Here is a 26,068-nt window from a genome sequence, read left to right as displayed (position 1 = left end):
GTTCTGGAACAGATAATAAGGATGGTTATACAACATTGTGAATGTACTAATGCCACTGAATTGTACACTTAAAAATGGTTAAAATGGTAAATTTCATTTTATGTATATTTTACCACAATAAAAACAAAAGAAATAAAGAACAAGTGCCATGACTAGAAAACAGTTACAAACATGGTGGATATTAATCTAATTATAGCAATAATCAGTTTAAATGTGAATGGTCTGAATACACCAATTTAAAAACAGAGACTTGGGGCAGGCCCAGTGGCTCAGCGGTTAAGTGCATGCTCTCCACTATGGTGGTCTAGGGTTCACCAGTTCGGACCCCAGCCACACACCAATGCACTGCTTGTTAAGCCATGCTGTGGCGGCGTCCCATATAAAGTAGAGGAAGATGGGCACAGATGTTAGCCCAGGGCCAGTCTTCCTCAGCAAAAAGAGGAGGATTGGCATCGGATGTTAGCTCAGGGCTGATCTTCCTCACACACACACCCACACACACACACACAAACAGAGACTCAGGGTGGATTTAAAAAGAGACCCAATTGAGAAGGTCAAATAGCATATGATCTCACTCATAAGTAGAAGATGAAAACAACAAACAAACACATAGACACAGAGATTGGATTGGTGGTTACCAGAGGGGAAGGTGGGGTGGAGGAGGGTGAAATGTACAACTAGGCACATGTGTGTGGTGATGGATTGTAATTAGTATTTGGGTGGTGAACATGAGAACATGATGTAATCTATGCAGAAATAGAAGTATAATGACGTACACCTGAAATCTGCATAATTTTATAGACCAATGTTACTGCAATAAAATAAAAGACCATAAAAAGAGACCCAATTATATGTTGTGTACAAGAAATCCACTTTAAATAGGAAGACACACGTAGATTAAAAGTAAAAGGATGGAGAAAAACATACTATGCTAAAACTAATCCAAGGAAAGCTGGAATGGCTGTGTTAATTTTAAACAAAGCAGATGTCAGAACAAGGAGAACGTCAGAGATAAAGTGGACATCACATAATGATAAAGAGGTCAACCCTCCAAGAGGATATAACAATCCTTAACCTGTATGCAGTGTTAAAATATGAGATAGAAAAGTTGTTGGAACTGCAGTGAGAAATAGACAGATTCACTCTTTTAGTTGCAGACTTCAACACCTCTCTATCAGTAATTGATAGATCCATCAGGCAGACAGTTATAAGGATATATTTGAACTGAACAGCACTATCAATCAACTGGATCTAATTGACATTTACAGAATAGTTCATCCAAAATCAGCAGAATACACATTCTTTTCAAACTCACATGTAACATTCACCAAGATAGACCATATGTGGGCCATAAAACACAACTCAACAAATTTAAAAGAATAGAAATCATACAAAGCATGCTTTCGGACCACAATGGAATTAAACTAGAAATCAGTAACAGAAAAATAGCTGGAAAATCCCAAAATATTTGGAGATTAAACAACACATGTCTAAATAACACGTGTCAAAGAAGAAAGTCACAAGAGAAATTTTCAAATATTTTGAACTCAATGAAAAGGAAAATACAACATCAAAATTCACGGCATGCAATGAAAGCAATGCTTAAAGGGAAATTTATAGCATTGATCGCATATAATAGAAAAGAAGAAAGATCTAAAAGTCAACAGTCTAAGCTTCCATTATGAACCTAGAGACATAAGAGCAATACAAGCCTAAAGCAAGGAGGAGAAAAGAAACAATAGAAATTAGAGCTGAAATCAACGAAACCAAAAACAAGTCAATACAGAAAATCAATGAATCACGCTTTATCCTAGCCAGGCTAAGCAAGAAAAAAAAAATGAGAAAAGACACAAATCACTAATAATAGAAATGAAAGAAAGGTCATCACTACTGATCCCATGAACATTAAAAGAACAATAAAAGATTATTATGAACAACTCTATACCCACAAATTTGATAACTTTTAGATAAAAATGAACCAGTTTCTTAAAAGACACAAACTACCAAAATCCACACAAGGAGAAATAGATAATCTCAATAGGCCTGCAGCTGTAAAGAAATTGAATCAATAATTAATAACTTCCCAAAAAAGGAAATACCAAATTGAAATAGTTTTACTGATGAAGTCTACCAAACCATTTTTGAAAATAATATCAATTCTCTACAATCTCTTCCAGGAAGTAGAAGCAGAGAGAACACTTCTATTCTAACCATGTGTTCTTAGATTCTGTGTTTGTCTACTTGGCATCCATTAGTCACAGGGACAAACTAATGACCAAAGTTGTTTACATCTTCCCTGCAATCCCTAGCCAATACTCTGAACCTCCCCCTTTTTCTAACTCTCACACACCAAGACAATATTTCCCCTGCCCTAAATCAACCCAGATCCAAGTGCCAGACAACTAGAGACACCCCTATGTCCCAAAGCCCCCCAGAATTATTCAAACTAGCCAATCCTAAACTGTTTCCCCTGCCCTGCCTTGCCTTTCCCATGGAAAACACAATAAAGGCTCTGAGCCGGGCTTTCTTCTCACTGTCTCTGCCTCAGGACCAACTTTGGTGCTTCCCCACATGGCCCTGCATGGCGTAACGTGCCCCTTTCTCTTGGGAAATGTAAGCGATAAATTATTCTTCCAAAAGCTGTTGTCTCCACATCTGTCACCTTGCCATACCTGATTAAAACAAATCCTAGGAACATATTTTAGAACAACTTCCTAACTCATTGAATGAGGCCAGTCTTACCCTACTAGCAAAATCAGATAAAGATATTGTAAGAAAGGAAAACTACAGATCAATATCTCTCATGGACATAGATGCAAAAATCCTCAACAAAATATTAGCAAACCAAATCCAACAATGTATAAAAAGATTTATACACCATGACTAAGTGGGATTTATTCCAGGTATGCAAGGCTAATTCAACGTTCTAAATCAATTAATGTAATCCGTCATATCAATAATAAAGAAAAAAATCATATGACCATATCAATTGACGCAGAAAAATGCATTTGACAAAATCCAACAGCAATTCATAATAAATGAACACTCAATCAGCAAACCAGGAATAGAGTAGAACTTCCTCAAGTTAATAAAGAATACCCACGGAAAATGTACAGCTAACATCATACATAATGGTGAAAAACTAGACATCTTTCCCCTAAAATCAAAAACAAGCAGAGGATATCTGTTCTTATCACTCTTTGTGTGTGTGTGTGTGTGTGTGTGTGTGTGTGTGTGTGAGAGAGGAAGATCAGCCTTAAGCTAACATCTGCCAATCCCCCTCTTTTTGCTGAGGAAGACTGGCTCTGGACTAACATCTGTGCCCATCTTCCTCCACTTTATATGGGACTCAGCCACAGCATGGCTTGACAAGCGGTGCGTTGGTGCATGCCTGGGATGTAGACCCCAGGCCACCAAAGCGGAGTGCACACACTTAACCGCTACGTCGGTGCACGCCCTGGGCTGGCCCCTGTTCTCATCACTCTTATTGAACATCACACTGGTAGTCCTAGCTTGTGCAATAAAATAAGAAAAAGGGGGAAAGAATATACGGATTGGGAAGGAAAAAATAAAACTGTCTTTGCTCACAAATGACATAAATGTCTATGTGCCCAAAGAATCAACAACAACAACAAAAAATCCTGGAACTAGTAAGCATAATAGTAAGGTTGCAAGACAGAAGGTTAAGATACAAAAGTCTATTCTTTTCCTATAGACTACCATGAACCACTAGAATTTGAAATTAAAGACACAATACCATTAACATAAGCAACCCCCAAAAGATAAGTACTTAGGAATAAATCTAACAAAATATGTACAGGATCTATATGAGGAAAACTACAAAACTCTAATGAAAGAAATCAAAGATCTAAATAAATGAAGAGATATGTTCATGGATAAGAAGATTCAATATTGTTAAGACGTCAATTCTTCCCAACCTGATCTATAGATTCAAATCAAAATCCTAGGAAGTTATTTTGTGTATATCTACAAACTAATTCTAAAGTTTATATGGAGAGGCAAAAGACCTAGAATAGCCAACACTATACTGAAGAGGAAGAACAAAGTCGGAGGACGGACACAACCTGACTTCTAGATTTACTTTAAAGCTTCAATAACGAAGGCAGTGCAGTGTTGGCAAAAGAACAGACAAATAGATCAATGGGACAGAATTGAGTGACCGGAAATAGACCCTCACAAATATGGTCATCTGACAAAGAAGCAAAGCAATTCAGTGAAGAAAAGATAGTCTTTTCAACAAATGGTGCTAGAATAAATGGATATGCATATGCAACAAAACTGAATCTAGACACAGACCTTACATTTCTCAAAATAATTAACTCAAAATATATCATAGACCTAAATGTAAAGTGCAAAACTATAAAACTTCTAGAAGATAACAGAAGAGAAAACCTAGATGATCTTGGGCATGGTAATGACTTTTTAGATACAACACCAAAAGCACAATCCATGAAAGAAAGAAAATGATTTGTTGGACTTCATTAAAATTAAAAACTTCTGCTTTTTGAAAGGCATTGTCACAAGAATGAAAGACAAAGCACAGACTGGGAGAAAATATTTGCAAAACACATATCTGATAAAGAACTTGTGTCCAAATATACAAAAAATTCTTAAAATTCAACGATAAGAAAACAAACAAGAGGCCGGCCCCATGGTGTAACCGTTAAGTGCGCACACTCTGCTGCTGGCGGCCCGGGTTCGGATCCCGGCCACACACCGATGCAGTGTTTGTCAGGCCATGCTGTGGCGGCGTCCCATATAAAGTGGAGCAAGATGGGTACAGATGTTAGCCCAGGGCCAGTCTTCCTCAGCAAAAAAAAAAAAAAAAAAAAAAGAGGAAGATTGGCATGGATGTTAGCTCAGGGCTGATCTTCCTCACAAAAAAAAAAAAAGAAAGAAAAGAAAAGAGAAAAGAAAACAAACAACCCAATAAAAATTGGGCAAAAGATCTAACCACACCCGACCAAAGAAGATATACATATGGCAAATAAATATATGAAAAGATATTCAACATCGTATGTCATTAGGGAACTTCAAATTAAAACAACAATGAGATACCACCACATACGCACAAGAATGGCCAAAAAAAACTAACAACACCAAATGCTGGGAGGATGTAGAGCAACAGGAACTCTCATTCATTTGTGGTAGGAATGCAAAATGGTACAGCCGCTTTGGCAGTTTCTTATAAAACTCAATGTAATCTTACCAGGCAATCCAGCAATCACACTCTTAGGTACTCACTCTTGGGTACTTTGTGTGTACACAAAAGCCTGCACATAACTGTTTGTAGCAGTTTTATTCATACTTGCCCAAAAGTTGGAAGCAACCAAGATGTCCTTCAATGGGAGAGTGGATAAACAAACTGTAGTAACACAATACAATATTATTAAATGATAAAAAGAAATGAGCTATCAAGAAGGCACATAATGGAGGAGTATAAAATGCATGTTACTAAGTGAAAGAAGCCAATCTGAAAAGCTGTGTGATTTCAACTGTCTGACACTCTGGAAAAGACAAAAAAACTATAGAGATGGTAAAAAGATCAGTGGTGGCCAGGAGTTGTGAGAGGGGCGGGGGGGGAAAGGGGGGATGAATAGGTTAAGCACAGGAGTTTTTAGGTTAGTGACACTATTCTCTATGATACTTTAATGGTAGATATGAGACATCATGCATTTGTCAAAACCCATAAAGCTATACAACACAAAGAGTGAACCTTAATGTAAACTATAGACTTTAGCTAATAATAGTATCAATATTGGTTCATTAATTGTAACAAATGTTTCACACCAATGCAAGATGTTCGTAATAGGAGAAACTGTGTGGGAGTTTGGTATTGTGGGAACTCCCTTCACTATCTGCTCAATTTTTCAGTAAACCTAAAAACGGTCTATTAATTTTAAAAATACGTGGGGCTCAAATTGATGGATAGCATCAATGACCAGATGTGTTTTTCCCTGCTATTTCCTGCTACTCCATGATCCTCCCTACCCAGGCAGCTAGACAAAGAGCCCCTCCCCTCCATTGATTAATGGAAGGGTGATTACAGAGGAACAAAGAACAAAAGAGTCTGAATCTTGACTTTGGGCTTTCAAAAATCCAGAAGTGATTTAGAAGATTATGCAATCTATTTGGTGGTTTTCATATTGAGGAGTAGGAAAAAATGTCCTGGAGTGAGAGAGAAAACTGGAGGGGAAGCAGGAGGATGAGAAAGACCTAAGGAGGACCTGTCTTAGTCAGCTCAGGCTGCTATATCAAAATACCATCGATTCTGTGGATTACACAGCAAACATTTATTTCTCACAGTCCTGGAGGCTGGGAAGTCCAAGGTCAAGGTGTTGGGAGATTCAGTGTCTGATGAGGACCTTCTTCCTGGTTTGCTGATGGTTGTCTTCTCTTATGCCCTCACATGACCTTTTCGTGGTGTGTGCACAAGGAGAAAGAGAGAGACCTCACGTCTCTCTCTTTTTATAAGGACATTAATCCAGTCACGAGGGCCCCACCCTCATGACCTCATCTAACCCTAATTATCTCCCACAGGCCCCATCACATGGGGAGTTAGGACTTCACATATGAATTTGGGGGGACATAAGCATTCGGTTTATAGCAGACCCCAAGGTGTAGGAGAGGGGCCAGTGAGAGGAACCCAGAGAGGTCTGGATGAGGGTCTGAGGGGGAAGAGACCTTCCCTTCCTTTCTGGGTGGAGCCTGGGGTAGAGATCCTCGGGAGCTCCCTGGAACTCAGCATGACAGGAACACAGGAGGGAGAAGAGGCCCAAGACAGCCTCAGGAGCCTGTCATCTCAGGCAAGTGTGAGAGGAAGGGCAGCCAGACTTCCTTGTGTAAAAGGAGCTGCGATAGAATCAGGCCTATGGGCACCCTCAGTCAGGAGAAGCAATGACACGCAGCAACCTTCCTGGACCAGAAGGACAATGTCCACCTCAGTGGGCACCAGCCTGACAGACAACAGCAAGGATGATTTCCTCTTCGCCCCAGATCCCCACCCTGATGCCATGATCCTCTCCACGTGCCTCAAAAATCAGATGAAACCCAATAATCGACAGAGGAAAACCTGACTAGAAAATAGGAATTAGATTGAGTTTTTTAAATACAGAAAATCACATTTTTTGCACACCTGAGTTTGTGGGTTAGGATTCACTCACACAAAGGATTAGCTAAACCTTCCTTGTTCCAGCCTCCAGAGTAAAGGTGTTCTCTCTCATTCACTGCTCCTCAGCACTCTTTTCTTATCAAAAGCATCCATCATAACTTTTTTAAAAGACCTTAGAGAAAAGAGGAAAAAAATATCTTTTCAAAAACAGCATACTAATGCTTTCTCCTTTAAAACAGAGTGTGTAGCAGCACACTAGGTGCACATTAAGCCAGCGTCTGAAATGCCTTCCTTGGTAATGATCCCAGCTCAACACAAGGTTGACATAAGGGAAGCCATATTGTAGAAAAGAAACCATATTGTAACTTTGAATGACCTGATTAACTAACCCAGCTGGATATGCACCCTCCAGGAGATACACATGCTCTGTAGATTTTATGGCCCCTTCCAGCTTCAATGAGTTGATAACTTTGTTCTTTTGAGTTCCTTAGGAATGTGATGACCCCCAGGCAGAGAGTCTACACTGATAGCCATCATCAATGACAACTGAAAGATCTGGGTATAGGGCATTGCTGGTCTCTCTGATGCATATTCAGTAAAACAAAAGTTTATCAGGAACTAAGACCAGATGCCTCCACCACCAGGAGACCAGCCTCCTATATAACGGGCTTGTAGTCTTTGTTCTGTAAGATGGTTTTTTTCAGACATTAGTCAGCCATCTTCCCCCTTGCTAGCAAGCTGTAATAAAACCCTTTCTCTCCTACCACCTTGTCTCTTGACTATTGGCACGTCTTACAGCAGGCAGACGACCCTGCTTGGGCAGTAACAATAACAGAATCTACCCAGGGAGCAGCGGTTCTTACAAATAACGTTTCTGACATGCGAAAAGAGTGGAGAAGAAAAATTAGTTGAATATCTTTGCTGTCTTTGGTAACAAGGATGATCTGAACAGATAGCCACCATACACAGAAGCTTCTAGTGTGGACAGCTCTACCCACCTTCCATCCCACCCCATCCCACGCCCGTTCCAAGCCTCCCTTTCATACCTGGTACTCGCAATGTGGCTTTTTTTTTTTTTAACAAGATCTTTTTAATTTTATTTATTTATTTATTTTCCCCCAAAGCCCCAGTAGATAGTTGTATGTCATAGCTGCACATCCTTCTAGTTGCTGTATGTGGGATGCGGCCTCAGCATGGCGGGAGAAGCGGTGCGTCGGGGCACGCCCAGGATCCGAACCCAGCAGCAGAGCATCCGCACTTAACCGCTAAGCCATGGGGCTGGCCCACAATGTGGCTTAATTATGATGTTTTTCTTAACCTGTATAGAGCCCTGATTGGATGATTATAAAAATATTTACTGTATTTTTAGAGGAGGGAAAGACATAGAAACATGAGACACAGCACTAAACACTTTGATGTAATTGAGAATAGTTAACTTTTTTGAGGAGAGAGGCTTACCATGTGCTAGTTTTCACGTTTATTAATCCTTTTAGTCCTCACAATCCTATGAGAGAGAGGCCATTATTATCCTAATTTTTAAAACGAGGACATTGAGGCACAGAGAGGTTAAGCAATTTGTTAAGCAAGGCCACACACACAGGAATCAAACGCCAGAGGCCATGATGTAGGGACTATGGTATCCTGCCTCCCATCATGTGGGTCTCATTGATGACATTTGCGTATATTATTTCATTTACTCTTAGCATAGTACTATGAGTCGTCCCCAATTTTCTGATGAGGAAACTGTAACCCCAAGAGGTTAAGTGATTTTCTCCCAAGACTCCCCAGTATTAAGGGGTAGAGGTGGAATTCCATTCTCAGAGAATATTGGATCACACCACTAGAACGCACGGTCAATGAGGGCAGAGATTTTTCACTTTTGCTCATTGCCGTTCCCCCAGCACTGAGAACAGTGGCTGGCGCATAGTAGGTCCTCAGTAAATATTTGTTGAATAAATGAATGATTCCATTGTTCTAACTGCAGAGATAAAGCAACAATTACCGTCAGGAGATTAGAATCACGTGTTCATTCAGACAGCCTTCCTTTCAGTGTGCAATCTCCAGAGGTCTCGCGTCATTTGCAGCACAATCTCTTCAACTTACTTATGAGCGGAGGTTATATGATACACATCTACCCATCTAACCTTCATCTTGTTCCAGAAATGGTTAAAGGTGGTTTACAGGTTTATAACAAAACAGAAATCAAAAATGAGGCAAAAATGAGGTAAAGACAAAGCAAAGCCAAGCACGAGGCCCAATATTCAGAGCTAAAGACCTCAGTGCTTGCTAGAGGTGGGCCATAGTCATGCTCCAAGCTTTCTAGCAGCCTGTGTATAAAGGAATATCTGATTGGCTATACAATTCACAATATCTGTGAGATAAAGGCAAACTCCTGGATCCAAACAAGTACAACTCTTCTTAGTACTAAGACCAGAAAAAACTCTATCCCGGAGTTTCTCGTAAAGATGGCTGGTGTGTGTGTGATTAATAGTAACTCAAAAAGTGAAACCAGAGGAGAAAGATCCCCAGGTGAGAATTTAACTGAGCCTTTACATAGTGTAATAGACCTTAGAGTTCAGTGCACTGGATTACATGCTACGAAACAAGTTCCCACACATTGTCAGAGTATATTTATGCCATTATGTCATACTCCACACGGTTTTCTAGATTATTTAGCTGAGGACACACCAGCCTGCAGGAAGGGATGTCCTTGGTAGAACTCCTTTGCCCGCCCTCTCCCACTCAGATCCATGGGGATACATTGGTGACTGTTCCCTTAACAACACCAACACATAACCAATATTAATAGTTAGTGAAGGTAACTAATAGTAGTAATAGGTAGTGAAGCAAATGAGGGTAGTGGAGGTGGTAATGGTGGTGGTGGTGATGGTGGTAATGGTGGTAGTGAAGGAAATGGTGGTGGTGTTGGTAGTGATGGTGGTGGTGATGGTGGTAATGGTGGTGGTAGTGGTGGTGATGGAGGTGATGGAACAGCTGGTGGTGATGGTAGGGATGATGGTGGTAATGATGGTGATGGTGGTAGTAAAGGAAGTGATTGTGGTAGTGGTGGTGATGGTAGTGATATTGGTGGTGGCAATGGTGGTAGTAATGGTGTTGGTGGGTGTAGTGCTGGTTGTAATGGTGGTGGTGGTGGTGATGGAGGTGATGGCTGTGGTGGTGGTGGTGATGATGATGGAAGTGAAGGAAATGATGGCAATAGTGATGGTGATGGTGGTGGTAATGTTGGGGGTAGTGCTGGTGGTAGTCATGGTGGTGGTGGTGGTGATAGTGGTGATGGTAGGGGTGATGGTGATGGTGATGGTGATGGTGGGAGTGGTTTGGAGAACACAGAGAATGGGCAGTAAAGCTAAAGGAAATGTGGCCTGCTGCCGCATTTCTCTGAAGTTGGGCTGTGTAGAAGGAAGCACATACCATTAAGGGGACTGAACCTAGGATTTCCAGGCAGTGACCAGCAGCCAAGGGAAAAGCACAAAGGTCGCCTACCCCTTCTCCAAGGCAGTACCTGCTGGGAGGGCCAGGCTTCTCCTCAAAAGATAATTCTACATTCCTGTAAGTGCACAGGCAAAGGAGGCCTCAAAGTTCTGCTCTAAATGACCTGGCCAAAATGGTTTTATTCAAAAATGTATAAAGGCAGTGAAATCTGACACCTGCCTTGGCCAAAATAAACATTCAGTCAGTCACTCAGAGAACCATTACCAAGCCCAGCTTTCAGCAATGCTGCCTCCTAGTGTCCCTCTCCACCTGGGAGGTGTTGGCAAAAGTATTGCAAGACGGCATGAAAGGGTGACTTGATTGCTTAGATCAGGAGTCAACAGCTTTTTTCTGTGAAGAGACAGACAGCAAATAGGCTCTGCAGGCCATAAATCTCTGTCGCAACTACTCAGCTCTGCTGTGGTGGGGCAAAAGAAGCCACCTGTAAATGAACAGGCGTGTTCATTTCATAAATAAAATTTATTGATGAACACTAATATTTGAACTACGTATAATTTTCTCAAGTCCCTCAAGATTATTCTTCCTTTGATTTTTTTTCAACCATCAAAAATGTAAAACCATTCTGACCTTGCAGGTCCTATTAAAATGGATGGCAGTCCTGATTTGGCCTGCAAGTCATAGTATGCTGACCCCGGCTTAGATTGCCGTTTTTAAACCAGTTGAGAGTTGGGGAACATCTACCCAAGATCATAGCTTGAGTTTTAGATTCAATGAACTTGTGGGTCCTTCTTTCTGGTGGCAATTCTGCCAGCTGGGACCCCTTCTACCTACTTCAATGTGACAGAGCCATCTCTTCATCTGTGAGAGAAAGCTTGTCTTTCTCTTCTCTGCAGCAGGGGCCGTGCTTCCAAAGCTTTCCATTCCAAAGCTGGCCCAGTCATTAGGAAGAAAGTTATAAAGAAGGGAGAGTAGAATACAGGGCCCAGGGGCCCCTCCGGAGGGTATGCTGCTTTGCTTCGATGGCTGCTGGCTGTCCGGGTAGTGTTACTATGTGGGCAGAGGCAGGAACAAGGCTCTAACTCCTGGGGGGCAGGCCCAGGGAAGGGACTGGTCTATGGGATGGAGGTGGAAGCCAGCTCATAAAAATGCCAGCCCCCAGCCTTGATTTAACATTCTTTCTCTAATGCCTTTTGTCATAGTCTTAACAATTGTTATGTCAACATAAAACATTAAAAATATTATGAAAAGTCACTACCATCAGAGATGGTAGGGATCATCCCAGCTGGTGCCTTGGCTTCACTTTTGTAATTGCTGCCATAGAGTCAAAGGCTGAGGAAACCTTGATAAAAGCCTTAAATTGGGTAGTGGTTCAGAGTTCGAGGTCTGGGGTCAGATGGGCTCTAGTTATTAGCTCTGAGATCTCAGTCAACTTACTTAAAGCCGCAGCCTGTACGCCACTGCTGTGGCTGCTGAGAATAGTCTTTATTTGTCTGCCATCTTTAGGTCAGTCCTTCCAGATTCTTCTACCTGGAGGAAGCTCTGGGTTGGCTGAGTCTGATCACATGGCAGCACCCTAGTTGCAAGGGGCAAAGTGTCTGGCCACCTTTCAGCTTCTACCTGTTTCCCATCAAAGTATATACGTGGGGAGATGCTCCCAAAAGAGGAAGGGGCACAGCTAAAAATGGCACTTCACTACAATTACATTGTTAAATATTTGTAGAATAATGTTTTAGGACACAGGAAAAGAAACAACTATTGTTAAGTTACATAGAAAAAGATCGTGGAGCTGGCCCGGTGTCATAGCGGTTAAGTTTGCGTGCTTCGCTTTGGCGGCCCAGGGTTCACGGGTTCATATCCCGGTTGCAGACCTACGCACCCCTCACCAAGCCGTGCTGTGGCAGAGTCCCATATACAAAATGGAGGAAGACTGGCACAGATGTTAACTCAGGGACAATCTTCCTTACCAAAGAAAAAAGATTGCAAAACAATGCATACAGTATGAAAATATATATACATATAATGTATGTACGTATTATATATGTGAAGCTAAAACCAAAAAGTTAAAAGTGGATACCTCTGGTGGTAGCATGGTAGGATTATAGGTGGCTTTTATTTTCTCTTTTGTGCCTTTCTATTTATCCCAAATGTTTACAAAAGTAAATGGAATACCCACTAGAATGGCTATAATCAAAAAGACACATAATAACAATTGTTGGTGAAGGTGTGGAGAAAGTGGAACCCTCACACACTGCTAATGGAAATGTAAAATGGTGCAGTCACTTTGGAAAAGTCTAGCAGTTCCTCAAATAGTTAAACACAGAGTTACCATACAACCCAACAATTCCACTCCTAGGTATATTCTCAAGACAAATAAAAACATATGTCCAGATAAAACTTGTACATAATGACTAGATAAACAAAATGTGGTATGCACATACAATGGAATATTATTCCGCCTTAAAAAGAAATGAAATTCTGACACATGCTACACATGAATGAAACCTGAAGACATTATGCTAAATAAATAAGCCAGTCACAAAAGGATAAATATTGTATGATTCTGCTTATATGAAGTACCAAGAGCAGGCAAATTCATAGAGACAGGAAGCAGACTGGTAGTTGCCAGCGGCTGGGGGGAAAGAAGAATGGGGAATTATTGTTTAACGGGTAGAGTTTCAGTTGCGGAAAATAAAAAAGTTCTGGAGATGGGTAGTGGTGAGGGTTACACAACAATGTGAATGTTCTTAATGCTACTGAACTGTACACTTAAAAATTATTATAATGGTAAATTTTATGTTATGTATATTTTACCACAATTAAAAAAAATAATTACCAAAAATAAAAAAAGAAGTGGAAATAAAACAAACACAGTTCTATAAATTTAAGCAAATTATTTTATACATTTAATAAAATATTCTACAATAACGAAAAATGGTTATAATGGTAAATTTTATATTATGTATATTTTACCACAATAAAAAATAATTTGTACATGAATGTTCATGGCAGCACTATTCACAATAGACAAAAAGAGGAAACAGGCCAAAGTCTATCAACTGATGAATAGATAAACAAAATGTGGTATATCCATACAATAAAATGTTATTCAGCAATAAAAAATAATGAAGTACTGATACAATGAAGCAGTGATACAGCCAGCCCTGGGGGTCTAGTGGTTAAGATTCAGTGCTCTCACCACAGTGGCCCGTGGTTTGTTTCCTGGTCAGGGAACCACACCACCCATCTGTCGGTTGTCATGCTGTGGTGGCTGTGTGTTACTGTGTTGCTGAAAGTTAGGCCACCAGTATTTCGAATACCAGCAGGGTCTCCCATGGTGGACAGGTTTCAGCGGAGCTTCCAGACTAAGTCAGACTAGGAAGAAGGACCTGGCCACACGCTTCCAAAAAAATTGGCCATGAAAAGCAGCAGAGCGTTGGCTGATGTAGCGCCAGAAGGTGAGAGGATGGTGCAAAAAGATCAGGCAGGGTTCCGCTCTGCTGTCCACAGGGGCACTAAGAGTCAGAATCGACTCAATGGTACTAACAACAAAAGCTGATACATGCTACAGCATAGATGAACCTTGAAAACATTATGCTAAGTGAAAGAACAGACACAAAGGCTATATGTTGCATGATTCCATTTATATAAAATAAGCAGAGTAGGCAAATCTCATAGAGACTGAAGGTAAATTGGCGGTTGCCTGGTTGCCTAGAGCTGGGGAATATTTCTCCTGGGGAGTAAATGTGGAGTCACTGCTAACCTGGTTTCTTTTTGGGGTGACGAAAATGTTCTAAAGTTGACTGTGGTGATGGTTGCACAACTCTGTGAATATACTAAAAGCCATGAATTGTACAATCTAAATGGGCAAATTGTATAGAATGTGAATTCTGTCTCAATAGAGCTGTTACCAAAAACAGTAAATAAGAAAAAAAAATCTCTTAGTAATCTATAAAGGCATAAACAATTTTAAATGATTGGAATGCTAAATGGTAGAGATACAGATTAAATAGTAAAAACAACCAAAACAAATATTGAAACCATTCAAATGCTCGGCTAACCTCTCTTTGAAAGGACGTAGTGATCAAAAACCTTTGATTCCACAGGATTTGGAGGACTTGCCTGGTAGGTTTCTATGGTCTGGATGTTTGTGTCTCCCAAACTTCATATGTTGAAATCCTAACCCCCATCTCCTTGGTGGGGGTTTGGGGAGGTGATCAGGTCATGAGGGTGGAGCCCTCATGAATGGGATTAGTCCCCTTATAAAAGAGACCCCACAGAGCTCCCTGGCCCCTTCCACCATGAGAAGACACACAGAGAAGATGGCTGTCTATGATCCAGGAAGCAGTCCCTCAATAGACACTGAATCTGCTGGCTCCATGATCTTGGACTTCCCAGCCTCCAGAATGGTGGGAGATAAATTTCCTTTGTTTATAAGCTACCCATCTATGGTATCTTGTTATAGTAGCCTGAAAGGACTGAGACAAAGGTCAAGTAGTATGCAACCATCCTAAAGCAGTCCCAACAGACTGAAGGCTTCCAACTGAGGGGCAGCCGGGAAAATTGGCAGAAGTGCAGCCTTGGGGCCGGCCGGGTGGCGCAAGTGGTTAAGGGCACGTGCTCCACTGCGGCGGCCCGGGGTTCGCCGGTTCGGATCCCAGGCGTGCACCGACGCACCGCTTGGCAAGCCATGCTGTGGCGGCGTCCCTATAAAGTGGAGGAAGATGGGCACGGATGTTAGCCCAGGGCCAGTCTTCCTCAGCAAAAAGAGAGGGATTGGCAGATGTTAGCTCAGGGCTGATCTTCCTCACCAAAAAAAAAAAAAAAAAAGTGCAGCCTTTTTCCTAGGAAAGAGTGTGTGCACAGGAGACCTACCCTGGATTGGGACACTCACAATGTTTTAAAGATGCATGGTATTTCACATCAAAATCTCATGTGCCTCCACCCCTCAAAAAAAAAAAATCCCATGTACCAACACAGGCTGGAGCAGAGCAGCAGTGGCCTCCTTTATAAGGGCGTGGATCCAGCTCCCACAGCGCCCACAGCGCCCCTGTTACTCCTGGATGGCTACCCTCATTTGCTTTACCTGCCCGGCCCCTACTAAGGTTTCTAAGGGAAATGGGAAGGTCAGCTCCTCGACCCTCCTCTTTGGTTTGAGGGCATCACTCTGTGACTTCTTTTCGCCTTTAAAAAATGTTCTGCGATTCTTGGCTAAATTTAAAATGTGAATCATGAAAGAAAAGGCGTGGTGAGGAGGGAGAGGCAGGGGACAAAAGTCCCTCCCTGGAGGGAAAAAAAAATCTAGATTTAGAAACTACTAGGAGCTGGGTTCCTGAGCTACCTTGGCCTTGAACTTCCTATGAAGGAGGATATCGGCGAAGCTTTGGGAGGGACTTGAGACCCCGCCCTTGTGGTAGCCGTGGCCGTTACACTTTGGTTTCAGTTTTAAGCACGTGGCTTTAAAGGGGACTTTCCCCACCGGATCAGGAAGAGCTGACAACTGGAACAGACCCAGAGCGAGGAACAAACTGAGATGAAAACAGCTACAGCTGGCAAGCAATAAAGCACAAGATGCGGGGGTATCCACACAACTGCCAACAGCTGGAACCAACCAGGTGACTGTCAAGTTGGAGACTTAGGACCTTAGACAGACCCAACCCAGAGGTTTGTGAAAGCACAAAGCCTGTCATAGCGGGTGGAAAAAGGAAATGAAAGCTAATATGAGGTTGAGCAGCTATTGGTAACACTAAATTTTATGCCAAGTCAACGTAGAGAAAGAAGTACCCAAAAATGGCTTTTCTGGTGGAGGCTAAAGGGATCATTGAGATGAAATCAGCCAGGCGCACCCTCCCAGAGATGCAAATTGCGCCCCCACACACATACCTGTAGTGAACATTTGTTGCTTCCCCTACCCCCCAAGGACCCATCCCTCCTTATCCAGCACAAGACCGTGCCACTGGCCCCTGACCTCAGAGGTGGGTACAGGGGCCAGCAAACAGCCATACTGGCCTCATCAGAGTGACTTGGGGCTGTTGCAGGCTGTTCTAGATAAGAGGCTTGCTTTTTCTGGCTGGAACTGAGCTGGAAAGGAATGGGCTGGAGCTACTGCAGCCATTTTTCACCACTGTACAGGGTGAACTTGCTGAGCATAGAGCCTAGAGACAGGAAGTGAGACTAAATTGTCAGTGAAGGAAATCAAATAACATTTATATCCAGCCATAGCTAAAGTTAGATTTACCCCCTGGAATTTTCAGTTATATGAGCCAATAAATTCCCTTTTTGCTTAAACATATGCATGCCAGGCTTTCAGTTATACGCCACAAAGAGCCCTATCATGTGGTCCCTCAGAGTAAAGAGAATGGATCGCATAAGAAACTTGATTTCACAAAGCTGCCTGAGGCCTGAGCTATAAGTCTGAATATAATATATTATATAATATATAATAATCCTTGTGAAGGTTAAGAGAAAAGATTCCTGGAATACGTGGATGAAACAAAGACACTGAGGAAGGTTAATAAGAGGCATTCTGCACTACACTGAGATACAACAGATGTGTAAGACACGGCAGAGAATGGGGAACGGGTCAGTCAAACGCCAAGCCTAGAGGTTGTCAGCTCGGCCCAGGGCTTGGAATGGAGGTGCCAGTCAACCCTTATTACTATGAAAGATAATAATAAATGATTTTCACAGTTTTGTGTCACTGCACAATAGATAACTGGAACAATCTTCCTTCCCAAATCTGCTTTTCCTGTCGTGTCTCCTGACTTGGTTAATGCCACCACCACCGCCTGTGATACACACATATTTGGTTTTTGTCTCTGGTTCCTGGCACATAGCTCCTACCCTTGGAATCTCCAGAGTAATAAGAGTGACTTTTGCATGCTAATGAAATGACTGGTGGATAGAGGCCCATACACGACTTCAGGATGGGTACTGGTCACCTGCAAGACCCAGGCATAATTAGAGGGTTGGAACTTTTAGTCCTACCCCCGACCTCTGAGGAGGGAAAAGAGGCTAGAGATTGAGTTAATCACCAATTATTTAACGAAACCTCCATAAAAACTCTTAAACGATAGGATTCAAAGAGCTTCTGGGTTGGTGAACTCATTAAGGCACTAGGAAGGTGACACACTCAGAGAAGGCATGGAAGCTCGGTGCCACCACCCCCTCCCCCACCCCCATCAATACCTCGCCCTACGCATCTCTTCCACCTGGCTGTTCCTTAGTTGTACCCTTTATAATAAACTGATGAATATAAGTGTTTCCCTGAGGTCAGTGAGCTGTTCTAGCAAGTTACTGAACCTGAAGAGGGGGTTGTGGAAACCCTCAATTTATAGCCGGCTGGTCAGAAGTACAGGTGAAAACCTGGGATTCGCTATTGTCATCTGAAGTAGAGGCAGTCTTGTGAGACTGAGCCCTTAACCTGTGGGATCTGACAGTAACTCCAGGCAGATAATGTCAGAATTGATTTCAATTGCTGTACACCCAGTTGGTGTCTGAAGAGTTGGAGAATTGGTTGGTGTGAGAAAAAAACCCACACACTGGATGTCAGAAGTATTGTAAGTAAGAACCATTCAGACCTCCCCTATTCCCAAACCAGAAAACCCGGAGTCCTCTTAGACGCCACCCTCTTACGGCCCACCCTTCCCACTAGCCATGCCCAATCACTCGACAAGTTATCCTGATTCAACCTCCCAAATCTCTCTCATCTCTCTTCTTCACCTTTCATTCACATGTTTACTTATTCAGTCACAGATATTTACTAATTACCTTCTCAGTGCCAGGTTTTATGCTAGGCATTGGAGACGCAAAGACTAATGAGACCTGGCCCCTGCCCTAGGAAAATCACAGTCTAGTGATAATTCAGAATTGAAAATACAATCATAAAGCAATCAGATTCACACAGAGACAGAGAAATGCCCAGAGCCTCAGAGAGCCCAGAGTAGGGGTCCCTGACCCAGCTGGGAGTGGAGCGGGAGGGAGTGGGAATGTCCAGGAACTTTTCTTGGTGGGGGTGATGCTGAGTTTTAAAAGATTGAAGGAGAAGGCTGGCCCAGTGGCGCAGCGGTTAAGCGCGCGCGCACTGCTTCAGCGGCCCAGGGTTCGCAGGTTCGTATCCCGGGTGCGCACTGACGCACCGCTTGTCAAGCCATGCTGTGGCGGCGTCCCATGTAAAGTAGAGGAAGATGGGCATGGATGTTAGCCCAAGGCCAATCTTCCTCGGCAAAAAAGAGGAGGATTGGCATCGGATGTTAGCTCAAGGCTGATCTTCCTCACAAAAAAAAAAAAAAAAGATTGAAGGAGAACTGGCCATGCCAAGAGGAGAGCAGAGGACATAGGCAGCAGAGAGGGCAGCTTTGAGAATGACCCAGAAGTGAGGGCAGTGTGGTCTGAATCCACTCACCGGTTGAATCCAAGGTCTTATCACTTCTCACCCGGACAAGAGATCATTAACTACTCTCCCCACCTATTCTCTTCCACTACCGTCAGAAAATCTCTCTAAAGCTCAAATTTGACTTCCTGTCTCTGCTTGCAGCCCTCTGCTAGTTTCCTTTCCTGATCTGCGGCCTCTCAGCCTCGCCTCTGTTCATAAACTTCTCAGTGTGGCTTCAAGAGTATTTTCCGTCTCTGGATCTTCATCTCTGCTCTTCTGTTTGCCTGGAATTTCCAGCTCTGCCTTGGTTGACGTGGCGAAGTCCTGTTCATACTTCAGAGTGACTCAGATGTGACTCAGATGTGACTTATTGCACATAAGTCCCCTCCTACTTGCACTCACCTCTGTGGTGCACGCATCCCATGGCTGTGAATTTCACCTATTTACAAGTCTCCCTTCTGCTCTGGCTGTGAGGGTACAGACCTCCTCTACCCGCCGGCACCAACACTGACCTGCTGTGGACCTTCAGCACATGAGGGAACGAGGGCTCCTGGATCGGTGAAAATGCAGCTAATGACCAGGAGAGTAGAAGCTGCTGTAACATTCCTGAGACCTTTAGACCTAGAAGGAGCTCGATCTCAGTTGCTGACCAGAGAAGACCTGAGCTGAGGCTGATGCCTCTGGCCCCAGCTCTGCCTCAGACCCTGGCTCCAGCACAGCCTCATGCTTCCCAACCAATCTCTGACCTGGCTTCTCAACCAAACGTGCCTCCTTTTTGTCCATAGATCTGTCGAGACTCCCATTTACAACCATGAGATGCTGTGGCTTAGAGGCACTGTGTAATAGTGGTTGTGTGGTTATTATGATTGTGAAGTTGTTATATTTTATGTAGAATACAAGTTTATGTACATTATGATTAAGACTGGTAAAACTCTTTTGAATTAAAACAAAATATCCCAAATGAATTTTACTTAATTACAAAAGCAAGGCTCTCAGTACACAACATTCAAACAATAAGGTAGGAAAAGCACCCATCTGCCCCAACCTCCCACTTCCCCAATCCTAATGGCTTGGTGTGACTACTATTAACAGTTGGGTGTGTGTCCTTCAAGACTCTTTTTCAGGCCTATACAATGTATCTGTAATTTTGCCATGCCCCCCCCCTCAAAAAATATATATACATACATGTATTTAAACAACTTGATGGACATCTTTGTCAATACACATAATTCTATTTGCTTCTTTTTAATAGTCACATAATAAGAGTTCATTATATCGGAGGTCAGCAAACCATGGCCTGCAAGCCAAAGACGACATAGCACCTAAATAAAGTTTTACTAGAACACAGCCAAGCCCATTCATTTACATATTGTCTGTGGCTGCTTTGCCCCACAATAGCTGAGTTGAATAGTTGCATCAGAGACTCTGTGGCCCACAAAGCCTAAAACGTTTTTATCTGGCCCTTTACAGAAGTGTGCCAACCCCTGCAATATATGGTTGTACTGTGTTTTATTTAACCAGTCCTCTAATAACATTTAAATTGTTCCATTATGATTCCACAATTAATACTTTTTTTTTCAGCATTACACCAGTTGATGACCACCATGGGTATCAGTGAACGATAACATGACCGAATAGAACCAAATGTGTCCACACAGAAAGAGTTTCCTTTAAAAAGGGTCTTCAAGTTAACAGACCAAGTGGCTCAAGGGGCACTCTGGGATTATGAGCAATTACCAAAGTCACTGAGGCAAAGGGCTGTATAGAAAGATCTTGTTTTCTTGAAAAAGAATCAGAACACCTACCAAAGAGCATCAGAGCACACTGCAGGGTCCAGGATGAGGTGAAAATTCAGGGATGTAAGACAATAAAAAATAGATACTAGCAATCAAGGGCCTATGCTCAACGATGGCAGGACATAAAGGGGCCCAAAAGAGAAGGAAAGGAAATTAACAGTTACCAACCATATGCCAGGCACGTGGGCCAGATACTCTGTATATAGGCATAATATTCCAAATGTTAAATAACCACCATGGCATGGGCATTAGCCCATCAGAAGAGACACAGACTTTAAATAATGGGTATTGCTGAACCCACTTGAGCTGCCAAATATCACATTGCTCATAATTTATTACTCAATTTAATCCCCACAGTAATATGCCAGCTGACAGCAAAGAAAAGCAACTTTGAGGAAAAACATCAACCCACACAGCATTCCTTTTTCTTCAAGGAAGCCTCAGGAAATTATCCCCTCCAGTCTAACCACCAATGGTAACTAAAGAAGCAATTATCAGAACTTCTGCACAGTCTCAGACTGTACTGGGGAAATGGATATATGTGTATAGAGCTAAAGTTATACACTCCTAGAGATATTTCTCCAAAGAAGACATACAAATGGCCAATGAGTGTATGAAAAGATGTTCAACATCATTAGTAATTAGAGAAGTACAAATCAAAGCCACAATGAGGTGGAGCTTCACACCCACTAGCATGGCTATAATAAAAAGATGGACAATAACAAGTGTTGGCAAGGCTGTGCAGACACTGGAACTGATGGTAGGAATATAAAATAGTGCAGCCACTGTGGAAAACAGTTTGGTAGTTCCCCAAAAAGATAAACATAGAGTTACCAACCGTATGACCCAGCAACTCTACTCCTAGTATATACTCAAGAGAAATGAAAACATGTCCACACAAAAACTTGTATACAAATGTTCATAGCAGCAATATTCACCATAGCCAAAAAGTGGAAACAACACAAATAGTCATTAACTGATGAATGGATAAACAAAATGTGGTATATCCATACAATAGAATATTATTGAGCCATAAAAAGGAATGGAGTACTGATACATGCCACCACATGGGTAAGCCTTGAAAACATTATGCTAAGTGAAAGAACAGACACAAAAGGCCACACACATATTGTATGATTCCATTTATATGAAATATCCTGAATAGGCAAATCCATAGAGACTGAAAGTAGATTAGTGATGACCAGGGGCTAAGGGGAGGGGGAATGGGGAGTGACTCCTAGTGGATACAGAGTGATGAAATGTTCTAGAATTAGATAGTAGGGATGGTCGCACAACTCTGTGAATATACTAAAACCTGGATTCACCCTTTAGAAGGGTGAATTTTATGGCATGTAAATAAAATTCTTTTAATAATTACACATTTTTACACCAATGAACCATGTTCATTGGTGATTTGCCTTAAATCACCCAAAGTTCCATGCCAAAGATCTCCCTGTACAAGAAAGAACATTTACTTCATTTTGGCACATTGCACCTAAGCCCTTATTCCAGCTAATCCTGCTAGTTCCTTTTTGAAACCAAGTCCTCCGCTCAGCCCTACTACTGACGGGCCTGCTTCAGACGGTGCTTCTCCCCTGGGCCCTGCAGGCCCCAAACCACACTTCAGAGCCAATGCACTGGTTTCCTTCCTGCACATAGTGCCCTGCTCAGCTAGACCGCCACCCTGGTGTGAACAGGAGTCAGTGCCTCTTCCAAGATGGGAAATAGCCTCATTAGGAAGAAAAGAAAGAAAGAAAAAGAGAGAGACAGACAGACAGAAGGAAGAGAAGGAAGGTTCCAGGTCGCTAGAAACCATATCTTGCTCTTGACTCATTTATTTCTTAGTTGGTTTACCTGATATTCTCTTCTTAATTTTCTTTCTCTTTCCTTCCCTCCTGAGTTAATTTATCCATTCATTCTTTCTCTCATACACTATTCTTATGTACCAGGCACGGGACCAGGCCCTGAGGAAGCTGCATGCTTTCTGCTTCAGTTTTGCTCTTCCCTTTGATGAAGCTCCTCTTCTTTCTTGATTATTCCCAGCTGACATCCTGGCTGACTTTCCTCAGTGGCCATGGTGGCCTTGATGGCCATGTCCTCTGTTCCCGGAGTCTGTCAGCAACAGCCCAGCAGCTTCTCACAACCTGAAGCCCGTTCATTGTATCTTCCTATTTCAAAGCCTGTGTCCACTGGAGTACAATTCCCTGACTAAGAGAGGCCTCTTGGCCGCAATCTATTTACAATGAAAGAAGGCCAGTGGGTCCTGGACACTCTCCAAGTTACCAGCTCCTCACACTTCCCTAGGTCATTAGAGGAAGGATAATTAACAGTCTTCGTTCAGGTGGAAGGTCACTTGTAGCAAAGCGTAGGGGAGATGACTTCATAGGGGCACGGGATTGGATGAAAGAGATCGTTGGGTCACTAACTGAGAATAAAGCCAAAGGAATAGACCAAGAGGGAGTCCTAGTTCACGAAAGGTCAAAGTGATCCCTAAGTGCCAGATACACGGAGCACAGTTTGAGGCAACATGGCAGCGGGAGGCGGTGTCCAACAACCTTTAAATTATGGCTTACTATTTTTCGCTGCTATGTATGCCTTCCTCTTTGTGGGCCACAGCTTGCATACTTTAATTATATGGTGATAGAAACAACAATAAGTAACACTTATATAGGCTTACTCTGAGCCAGACACTATGCTAAGTGCTTTAACATTTACTTATTGGGTGGGAGGAGCCACTGTTTACACCTCTGGTCCCTGAGGTCTCCCCATCAGAGTTCTGGAGAGTTGGCCTCAGCATCGAGATGGTGGGCAGCAGTGGTGCAGAGAGAGAGCACAGGGCACTGGGTTCAAAAGAATCAAAAGAAAACTCAGAACCCTGGTAGAGGATAGCCTGGGACAGTGCCCAGCAACAGAACAAGGTGAAGCTCAAAAATCAGGAACCAGGTTGCAGACTGGGATTGGAAAAGAAATCAGAGTGGGAGGAGGGTTCCCAAAAGGGAGCGTTCAACTCCCCATAAAGGATGGTAAATTTAATCCAAGTCCACATCAAGAGTTCTTGGCACTGCATAGGAGGTAAGATTGGGGCCAGAGGTGTGTGGTGAGGCATGGATCTGGACATGGAGTGCAGAGATGACGCCAGTGTGGATTTCCAAGCCTGTTTTTCCCATGGGTTCTGATAGGGCAGTGCCTGGGAGAATGAGGGCAGGATCCAGCGCTCTGGGTGGTGCTCAAAGATCCATTTCACGGGGAGGGTGAGGAAGAGAGCAAGACAAAACGGTAAGACCCCAAACAAAAGGCCAAGCCCAGGGATGGGGATCATGGGCATGGCAAGCAATGATTTCAGAAACAACTCGTAGGCTCAATGGGTATCCCTCGGCCACAGACTCCTGGGGCCAGAGTATAAAGCAAAGTCATGAGAAACCGCCAACACAGGTGCTCAGGGATCAGCCCAGGGCTAACAGAGCTGAGTCTGCTCCCAACGTGCTCCCTGGAATGAAGGTGGGCCGATGGGTACGTAACAGGATGCTGAGGGAGACTTTCCAAGCTGTCATTCTGAACAGACTGGGCAGAAACCAAACATCAGGAGGCAGGACGAGGACTAGAGATGTCAGGATGGAACAAGCACGTTTGAATGGAGGGAGGAGACAGCCCTGGAGAAACTCCCCTGAGCCACCGGAGCAGGTCAAATGTGTTTCGATGCCCCCCTGGGAGGCGGGTACTGATGAAAGCACCACACTGGTTCAGACAGAGGCTCCTTCCCTCCTCACTCAACTCCAGCACATGGGCTGAGGCTGCTCCCACACTCGTTGCCTGGGGAAAGACTGGCTCAAGAACTAGAGTTAGACAAAGGAGCAGTGGGCCCAGCTGTGAGCCAGTGTTGATGGAGCTCTTACGGTGGCCAAAAGCAGTTCTAAGCATGCTTTCCATTCTCCCACTCAGACTTCCCATTTTCTCCCTTAAATGAAGTTCTCCTTTTACAATTATTTATCAACCACAACCTATAAAAGAGCCTTTGTTTTAGGCAAAATGACAAGTATTTGTTAATAAGGTAGCCACTGTGTGCATATTACAAAGAAAAGGCTAGGCTGGGTTTTCTTTTTCTATTTGGGAGGAAGAAAAATATCATAGATGCTTGTTGAGCACTCCAGGAGTGGGGCACTTGTATATATGTTATTGTTTGTTCCATTTTTTTGTAGTTTTAAGTCATTGAGATTTTGAGCTTGTTTGTTACTGCAGCATAACTTACCTTATCCTGACTTATGTAAGATTAGGGAGGAAGGAGATGAGGACAGGCTTCACAGAGAACCTTGGAATATAGAGGTGATTGCAGCAGTAGAGAACAGAGAAAAGGACGTTCTAGAGACGCATGGGGGTGCAGAGTTACAGAGCTGCACAAGCTACCAGCCTGCTCTGTGATCTGTCATGGCTGGAGTGCAGGACAGAGAGGACTGGGAGTGGGGAGAGATGAGGCTGCAGAGGAAGATTGGGGCCAGATTGTGACAAATCTTGAAAATAGACTAGGCTAGGGAGTTGCAAAAAATCCGGAGCTAACAAAGGTTTTTTGGAGTAAAATCCTAATGGGATTTATATTTTAGAAAAATATCTAGCCGCAGAGTAGGGAAAAAACAGACTGGGAGGAAGACCAGAAGCTAGGAGACCAGTTAGGAGGTAACTACAAGTTGAAAGTAAGGAGATGAAGGCCTGCATCAAAGGTTGACAAGCTTTTTCTGTAAAGGGCCAGATGGTAAATATTTTAGGCTTTGCTTACCATACAGCCTGTCACAACTACTCAACTCTGAGTTGTAGTACAAAAGCAGCATAGACAATATGTAACAAATATATGTGGCTGTGTTCCAATAAAACTTTATTTACAAAAAAGGTGGTGGGGGCCAGATTTGGCCCATGGGCTGCAGTTTGCCTAGCCCTGTACTAAAGTGATAATAGGACAGCTATCAGTTATTGAGACCTACCATGTACTAGGCACTTGACAGACATTATTGCTGATTCTTACAAACTTGCAGGGGAGGTATTATTGGCTCCATTTTACAGATAAGGAAACTGAGGCTGAGAACTGTTGGGTAACTTGCCCAGGGTCATAGGGATGGTATATGGTAAAGTCAGAATTCAAACTCAGGTCTGATTCTAGAGCTCATGCTCTTTTGTTATTCCAATGCCACCTCCTGGAGGCAGTCAAGAAGGAAGAGAGAGGGGGATATACAGGGCTCTCAGTTCTCAGTGCCTGAGATACTCACTCATCATTCAATCATTCATTCATCCATCCATCCATTCATTCATTCCTCCAAAAAATATTTTGCT

General features: G+C 42.9%; 1 long non-coding RNA gene across 1 annotated transcript in view; it reads right to left on the bottom strand.

Moving 5' to 3' along the window:
* Positions 1–19,921, bottom strand: part of LOC131411781 (uncharacterized) — a 36,417-nt gene extending 16,496 nt beyond the window's left edge. Inside the window, exon 1 of the long non-coding RNA XR_009221645.1 lies at positions 18,987–19,921. This is a non-coding gene — a long non-coding RNA (uncharacterized LOC131411781). The remainder of the gene's footprint in view (positions 1–18,986) is intronic.
* Between the last annotated feature and the right edge of the window lie 6,147 nt (positions 19,922–26,068).

Source organism: Diceros bicornis, chromosome 12 (assembly GCF_020826845.1).
Source record: "Diceros bicornis minor isolate mBicDic1 chromosome 12, mDicBic1.mat.cur, whole genome shotgun sequence".
In the NCBI taxonomy this organism is placed as follows: Eukaryota; Metazoa; Chordata; class Mammalia; order Perissodactyla; family Rhinocerotidae; genus Diceros; species Diceros bicornis.
Note: the sequence above shows the minus strand (reverse complement) of the source record. Positions and strands in the feature narration are given on the sequence as shown.